Source organism: Monodelphis domestica, chromosome 1 (genome assembly GCF_027887165.1).
Source record: "Monodelphis domestica isolate mMonDom1 chromosome 1, mMonDom1.pri, whole genome shotgun sequence".
NCBI lineage: Eukaryota > Metazoa > Chordata > Mammalia > Didelphimorphia > Didelphidae > Monodelphis > Monodelphis domestica.
The window spans coordinates 43184831-43194003 of record NC_077227.1 but is presented as its reverse complement, the minus strand read 5'-3'; positions in this window follow the sequence as shown (position 1 = coordinate 43194003).

The window sequence follows — 9173 nt, the reverse complement described above, 5'->3', positions numbered from 1 at the left end:
AGGAGCAAGTGCTAGGCAATTGGGGTTAAGTCACTTGCCCAGGATCACACAGCTAGTAAGTGTCCAAATTCAGATTTGAACCCAAGTCCTCCTGACTCTAGGCCTGAAGCTCTATCCAGTGTGCTACTTAGCTATCCCTATTTGATCCAGCCTGATATATGACCAAGAGAAAATGGAAAAAGTAGTCAGTATTCTATAGATGCTAACTTCTCTTAGCCATAAAAATAATTTCATTAGATTGATGGACAGAAACCGAAAAATATCACATAGTGACTTGTCTAATTCTGTCCTTCCTCTGGCTTCTTTGGCACTGTACATTGTTTATCAAGGGAAAAGAGTCATGGAAAGCATAGTGTGTAAGAATCATGAGATCTAAAGAAATGATGAGATTTGGATCAGCCATCTCACTATTTATAGATTTGATATCAGTAACTGTAGTGGTCATGGAACCATCCAGTAAAGGATAAGGTTAGCACCAAAATTCTTTCACCTGAGCTATTTAAAAGCAATGTATAATCAGAAAAGGAAGTAAACTAATTCTATCATAAGATATCACAGGTGGGCAATCAAAGATATGACCTGGTATCCATAAAATGTGAAAAATCTCAGAGAATTGCATCTATGACATTGGGCGTGCCTATCATGGAGAATCTATGGATGACTATGGCCACAAGGCAAGAACATATGGATGGCTTGTGGTTGGCATTAATGAAATGTGTGTTTTGTTGAGATCAAGTCATTTTAAGTACTGAAATGGTTGAATATATTTGATACAAAATTGTAGAAATCAAATAAGTGGTCACAAAATACAGGAACAAGAGCAGAACACATTCAGAAAAATTCTCAGTCATGAACTCTATTGGAAGGCAACAAAACAGCACAATAAAAAAAGGTACTGGGCTTGGAGTCAGGAAGATTTGAAGTTGAATCTCAACTCAGGCACTTGCTTTGTGACCCTGGCCAAGTCTCTTGATCTCTGTCTATCTCAGTTTCATCATCTATAAAATGAAGATAGTAATAGCACCAACTCTGATAATAATTCTTTTTTGCTTTTTCTAATTATTTTTACTACAAATTTTACAAAACCACACAAAATAAGCATTTCCATATACAAAGAAAGATTATACAGAAATGAAATCATGGATCTTTTATATGTTAAACTTATTTTTCTTCATATCTATATAATAAATCCCATCTACAAGTGTCTCAGCCCTTCATCCTCCCCATAATACAAAAGATATCATCCGGGAGTTAATATTTTAACAGTTTGCAAACTTTAAAATGGCATATAATTACTAGCCATTAGTAGTAACAGCTGTTTTTATAGTCATAGTATGAGTGGTGTTCAATGTAGGAGATATTTCTTAGGGACTTATCATTAATATGTTCATTAATTCATTTAAAAACAAATTATTAAATTTGCCTGATTTAAAGTTAATCTTAATCCAGCTACTTTGTGGGAAATGTACTAAATAAAGGACCATCTTTGTTTTTCATTTCTTAAGCTGTATTCAATTCTACATAAACCCATGGACAAAATCTATGGAGTTTTCTTGACAAATATATTGGACTGCTTTGCCATTTCTTTCTCCAGTTTGTCCCTACTTCATAGATGAGAAACTGAGGCAAATAAGGTTGTGATTTGCCCTGGATCATACAGTGAATAAATGCCTGAGGTCAGATTAGAATTCAGATATTCCTTACTCCAGGCCCAGAGCTCTATCAATTGCATCATCTAGCTGCCCCATAGGAACCATAGGGAAGACAAAGATGAACAAGACATAGCCCTACTCATGAGTTAATTCCAGTAAGATAAAGGAGAAGATGGGTACACAAAGGGTTATAATGTAGGACTGAATAAATGAGCAGTAAGAGAGAGAAAAGATTTTTAAATTCAAAGGAGAGATTAGTTTCATCTTTTATCACAGAGGAATCATGAAATACTTTATAGATGGGTAACATTTGAGTTGAAAAGATATGTAATTAGACAAATATCTTGGGTGGGGGTCATCTAAGTATATGAAACTTTGAGCAAAATAAAATATGAGAAAAAGTTAACACTTAAAAATAAAAGTTTCTTTTGGCTATAATATAGATGTATGAAGGGTCTGGATATCAATGGGATCCCAAAAGACATACAGAGGGAGGATCTGGAAAGACTATATACAATTTAGTTCAACAAACATGAATTACTTACTGCATGTTGGATAAGGGGATCTGGAAGACATATAAAATTTAAATAAGTCATAATCCTTACCCTCATATGGCCTAGTGGGCAAATACAAAAAATACACAAATAGCCATATTGGGAAATAATTTATGAGATGGGCATAGAGAGATACAAAGTTCTATAATAATAAGATACTTACCAAAAGAGACCACCCAGAGTGCAAGAAGAAGAAACCCAATTTCCAGTGTAGAGAAAAGCACTTTCATGGCCCACTTGACCTTCTCTTAAGGCACCTTCAGGGAATTAAGTTTTTTTCTTGAATGTGTAAATTAACATTCTGTGAAACAAATATGTAGATTCAGACACAGATGACAGCATCAAGTTGAGGGCCAATGGAAACCCCAATTCTCTTTTCAGAAATTATCAGAAGCTTCATCTGCCGTTGATGCAGCCAAACAGCCAATGGGGTTGACAGCCCCAAATAGTACCATATATGAGTGAGGAAGCCCTGTTATTGTGGGTTTCCTCCAGAAACTTATACCCACTGCCTGGAGTCTAAACAGCTAAACTTATATTCCATTCATGTTAGTTCTCATCTAAGTACGCATCTCCACAAACATGCTTTTCTATGCAAAGCAATTATCAGCAATGTACAATGGCAAAAAATCCCCAAGAAAGTAAAGGTACATGACTCCACTGAGCAGGGACCATGGAATCCATTCTCCTTTGAGTTGGTTTCTAATTATGATAATAATTTGTAAGTGCTCGCAGCCATGCGAGAAAGAAATAACCTACCTCCTTCTTTCCTGTTACCTTAGTGCCCTCTCTTACTAATAAAGTCAAAGAACCATAGACTTATTGGTTAGAAGGAACCAGTAAATGGTATCCTGTCTCTGATATTTACTGCTTCTATGACATCCACCTATTTGGCTTTCTGTTTTGTCATTTTTAGTGAATTTCATTCAATCACTATGTCTTGTGGTCCTTTTATGACCCAAGTGGCCACCTATTCTAGCACTTTATTAACAAAATAGGAATCCTTTCTACAGTACCTTAAGGATTACTCATCTACTTTATTTCAGGAACTTTCTTCCTGTCCACCATGCCTATACAATTTCCTTTTTCATATTTCAACAGAAAATCTACAATCCACCCAATAGTAGATATATCAGTTATACTTGCCTGTCAAAAGATATGTAGGAAAAAGGAGGTATTTAGCATCCAAATGTTTTATTTTCAGAGCACTGGATCTTGAAAACATTTAAGGGAATAGTAGAAGTAACTGAATGAGTGGAAGTCACAAACAACTTTGATATCAATAGAAGCAAAAAAATGTATTTACAAATAGAGTTGTCAAAAAGTTCAATGGACTAAACCTTTGAGAGGTAGTGAATTCCCTATCACAGAGGTTGACTGCCTATCAGAGAACTTATATAGTGGGTTCATTGTTTCTGTACGCACTACTCTAGATGATCCCTGAGTTCCCTTCTGTCTCTGAGATTCTGTGATATTATTAGCATTTTCATAATTTCATCTGGATATTTGGTATCATGTAAACATTGAACCAGATATGGTGATAGGTAACTATAATCATAGTGGCTGAGGAGGCTGAGGCTATTGGATGTCTTAAGTTGGGGAATTTTGAGGTGCAATGGGCTAAACTAGTTGGACATCTACACTAAGGTTGGCATTATAAAGTTGAGCAGGAGTCCACCAGGTTGCCTAAGAAGGAATGATCCAGCCCCAGTCAAAAATAGCAAATCTAAGCAAGCTTCTATGGTGATCAGAGTGAGAACAGACCATGAGCCCTTTCTCTGCACCAAGGTGAGATAATGATTCATAGTCTTAAAATATCAAGTAGATACAGACCATCAAGACAAAATTTATTTTATTTATACAAAACCATTTCAATTTAATGTACTCAAAATGATCTTTTGCTACCATTTGTCACATATCTATTCTGCTCCACTCATCTACCTCTTTGCCTCTTAGCCAGTACCAGACAACTGCTTTAAAATACAATTTAAAACTAGGACTGTTAGAACTTCTTCCTTTTTATTTCCTCTAAAACTCAGGCAGAAGTTCTAATATTAATGAAGTAAAGGAAAAAAAGGTGTGCTACCTTAGATAAATAATCATCCAATCAACAAGTATTTACTATGTTTGTCTGGAGTTTTAAAAAGGGACTCAGCAAATCAAAATTAGTGAGCAACAAAGAAGTCTAGTTATTTTCTCCCATGATACTGTGAATTTAAGATCAAATTGACTAGGACAACCTCAGAAGAGGCGAGTGACTTTTCCCAGGGTGGTATAGGCACCTCTTTCCAAAGGTAAAGGTTTTTTTATGGGAAACTGCTTATTATTTGTATTTGGTTGATGTGTTGAGTTAGTTTCTCTGAACACTTTTTTCTCTTTTTTATCTGTCTCAAGGTTTTCTGAAAGGTGGGTAACGGAGGGGTCACCAAGAAAAATTAGTAACATAAAACAAAATCTTCAATAATGCTAAAAATAAAATATACTATATTTGATTCATGTGGTTCTTGCAAACTTCAAATGAGGAGTCTGTTAAAGCTTTAATAAAATGAAACATACTTATTCAAATTATTGTTATTATTTCTGGAAAAGGCTCCAGAACACCCAGTTCTTTTTTCACTTTATGGTTTTCATTCAAATGATTAGCCAAAATCTCATCAATCTTTGAATTCATTTGGAAGAATAGAAAGTAAGGGATTGACAAAGAGTGACAATCAGGTTTGATATGCATCAAACCCAGCAGCTAGTAAGACACCAATATGAGAAGTAGTTTTATCTGTGTAACCTCAGAAACACATTCCATTAACCTCCTAGAACAGTAATGGCAAATCTATGGCATGTGTGCCAAAAAAGGCATGCAGAGTCCACTCTGTGAGTACATCTGCAGTTGCCTGCCAGAGTCCATTACTAGAAAATCAGTGAATCCTATGGTAGGATTGGAAAGAAACTAGATTTGAGGGGAGCATAGCTCACTGCATAGCAAAGAGTTGGAGGGGAACAGAGGATGGGGGGTCATTCTGTTCCCCCTCTCCACATGCATCTCTCATCACCTGCCCTTCTGCCCGGCAGCCCAGTGGGAGTGCTTCCTCCATCCCCTGTTTGGGGCTAAAGGGGGCTGTGGGGCAAGGGAACAACACTTAGTCTGGGGGAGGCAGGCATGGATCTCAGTTTGGAGGGTAGGTGGGGGGGTAGGTGGGGCCCAGCACTCCATCCCTAAAAGGTTTACCATCACTGTCCTAGAATATAGAATTAAATGGTTTGTGAATAAAATTTTGTTCCAGGTTTTAGGTGTTCTCACTTATTCCATTATCCTATTTATTGGGACCATACTTTCTTATTGTCATGTTTTACACCCCACCTCATTAAAAATAAGAGAAATTAATTACTCTAATAGATATTTATAAAGAAGCTGCAACATGCAAGATATTGTAAAAGGATATGGGGATGCAAAGGCAAAAACAAAATAGTCTCGGTACTCAAGAAGCTTACATTCCTAGATTTATTTAATTCATTGGGTTTCTTATATTCAACCTTATTGATCTGACCTTAAATTTTTGGAATTTTTATGAAAAAATCAAGAAAGTAGATAAACCATTAGTTAATATGATTTTAAAAGAGAAAACCAAATTACTAGCATTCAAGATGAAAGAGATGAATATGCCACCAATGAAGCTGAAATTAAAGCAAATATTAAGAGTTATTTTTCCCAATAGTATGCAAACAAACAACAATATAAGTGAAATGAAAGAATACTTACCAAAATATAAGCTGCCTTGACTATCATAGGAAAAAAGTAGAATAACTAAATAAGCCTACTTAAGAAAAAATTAAACAGGCTATAAATGTACTTCCAAAGTAAAAAGCATCAGGACTAGATGGATTTACAAGTGAAACTTTTACCAAATATTTAAAGATAACTAATTCCAGTACTAAATAAATTATTTGGAATAATAAGTATAATATAAATATGGTGCTGATATCTAAACCAGGAAGAGCAAAACAGAAAAAGAAAATTACAGATCAATCTCATTATTGAATAGGTATGCAAGAATCCTAAATAAAAGACTAACCAGAAGAAGATAATATATCACAAAGCTTATTCATTGTGGCCAAACAGATTTATACCAGGAAGATAGAGATGGTTTTCTATGAGGAAACCTACCAATAATTGATTATATTAACATCAAGAGTACTTTTTAAAACCATATGATTATATCACTAGATGCATAAAAAGACTTTGACAAAATACAACACAGGAAACCCTGAATTTAAATGTGTTTTTTTTTCTTAAAATGATATGAAGTATCTAACTAAAAGCATTTGAAAAGCTAGAAGCCTTTCCAATAGGGTCAAAAGTGCCCATTATCACCAATATTATTTAACATAGTATTAGAAATGTTGGTAATAGCAATAAAAAAAGAAACTGGAGGAATAAGAATGGGCAAAGAAGCAATAAAACTATCTGTTTGCAGATGATATAATGGTATATGTGGAAAATCCTAGAGATTCAACTAAAAAGTTAATTGAAACTATCAATAATTTTAGCAAAGTAGCAGGATATAAAATAAACCTATATAAATCATCAACATTTCTACATATTACTAACAAGAAGAGATAGAGGACTTCCAGGTAAACATGGCTGTAATCTAGATGCGACTTGCTTCCCCTCCCTGGCACCGAACAAAATAGACTACCTCAAAAGAGCATAAAAATCACCTTTGGAAGAACAGAGGGACTCTCCAGTACCCCCACAGAAATGAAGGTACGTGGGATTTGAACATTTCCACACTTTAAGGAGGAGGAAAAGCTCGCACAAAAACATGAACTGAGCCTCCCCTCCCCCACCACCACCAAACCAGAGTAAGCTATCAGAGCGCTCACTGTGACAGTGAGTGAGTGAGGAGCATCTCTGTCTGGGGGTGGGTGGGGGGAACACCAGAGTCCTTGCGATCTAAAGACTGCAAGGAAACGACCTCTCAGGGTGGTTTCACAGGAGAATCCTGTGCTGAGCACAGGGGGCAGCAGAACGGAACTCCGGGAAGGTTGCGCTGAGCACCTGGGTGGATCTGAACACCTGGGCGGGCTGCCCTGATTGCCTGGGTGATTGGGCTGAACACAGGGGCCCCGTGCTCTAAGAAACCTCGGAGGCTGGGAAGAACTAGTCTGAGGCAACCATAATTCACAGAAAACCCGCCCATATCACCCAGACCCCAGACCAAAAAAAGAAAGTGGAATAAAACCACCAAAGGGATGGCTCACATGTCCCAAAATCAAGCCTCCAAGAAGAAAGGGGAGGAAAAGTGACTATTGAAAACTTTTATGGAGGGAGTACCCAAGGAAAAGAAGAGAATGAAGATGAAATCCAAACAAAATCAGAACATGCCTCCCAAAATGGAAACTATCCACAAGCTCTGGAAGATCTCAAACTGGAGCTTACCCAAAATATGGAAACCTTTTGGGGGAAAAATGGGAGAAAGAGATTAGCAGTCTGATAGACAAGACTTCACAATTGGAGAAGGAGCTGGAAGCATCTAATAGAAGGGCAGACAAAGCTGAAAAGCAAAACCAGTCCTTAACGACCAGAATTAAGCAACTGGAAGACATCAGAAGGGAAGCAACAAATTGGGAAATAATCTTCATAAAAACCTCTGACAAAGGTTTAATTATTCAAATTTACAAAGAGCTACATCAATTGTACAAAAAATCAAGCCATTCTCCAATTGACAAATGGGCAAGGGACATGAACAGGCAGTTCTCAGCCAAAGAAATCAAAACTATTAATAGGCACATGAAAAAGTGTTCTAAAACCCTGATAATCAGAGAGATGTAAATCAAAACAACTCTGAGGTATCACCTCACACCTAGCAGATTGGCTAACATGACAGCAAAGGAAACTAATGAATGCTGGAGGGGATGTGGCAAAGTAGGGACACTAATGCATTGCTGGTAGAGATGTGAACTGATCCAACCATTCTGGAGGGCAATTTGGAACTATGCCCAAAGGGCGATAAAAGACTGTCTGCCCTTAGATCCAGCCATAGCACTGCTGGGTCTGTACCCCAAAGAGATAATAAGGAAAAAGACTTGTACAAGAATATTCATAGCTGCACTCTTTGTGGTGGCCAAAAATTGGAAAATGAGGGGATGCTCTTCAATTGGGGAATGGCTGAACAAATTGTGGTATATGTTGGTGATGGAATACTATTGTGCTAAAAGGAATAATAAAGTGGAGGAATTCCATGGAGACTGGAACAACCTCCAGGAAGTGATGCAGAGCGAAAGGAGCAGAACCAGGAAAACATTATACACAGAGACTGATACACTGTGGTACAATCGAAGGTGATGGACTTCTCCATTAGTGTCAATGCAATGTCCCTGAACAATCTGCAGGGATCTAAAAAACATTATCCACAAGCAGAGGATAAACTGTGAGAGTAAAAACACCGATGAAAAGCAACTGCTTGACTACAGGGGCTGAGAGGAAATGACTGAGAAGAGACTCTAAATGAACACTCTAATGCAAAAACCAACAACAGGGAAATGAGGTTCGAACCAAGAACCTATGTGATACCCAGTGGAATCGTGCGTCGGCTATGGGAGAGGTGGTGGTAAGGGGGGGGGGGTGGAAGAAAATGATCTTTGTTTCCAATGAATAATGTTTGGAAATGACCAAATAAAATAATGTTTAAAGTGGAAAAAAAAAAGAAGAGATAGAAAGGGATACTATTTAAAATAACTAAGGTCAGAATAAAACACCTGGGAGTATACCTGCCAAAACAAAATGAGGAATTACATGAGAATATTTAGTTTCAAAACACTTTTCACATGCATAAAGTCAGATCTAAATTACCAAAAAAATATTGATTATTCATGGATAGGGAGAGCCAATATAATTAAAATAAAATCCTACATAAACTAATCTTATTATTCAATGCCATACCAATTAAATTCCAAAAAAAAAAAAAAACCC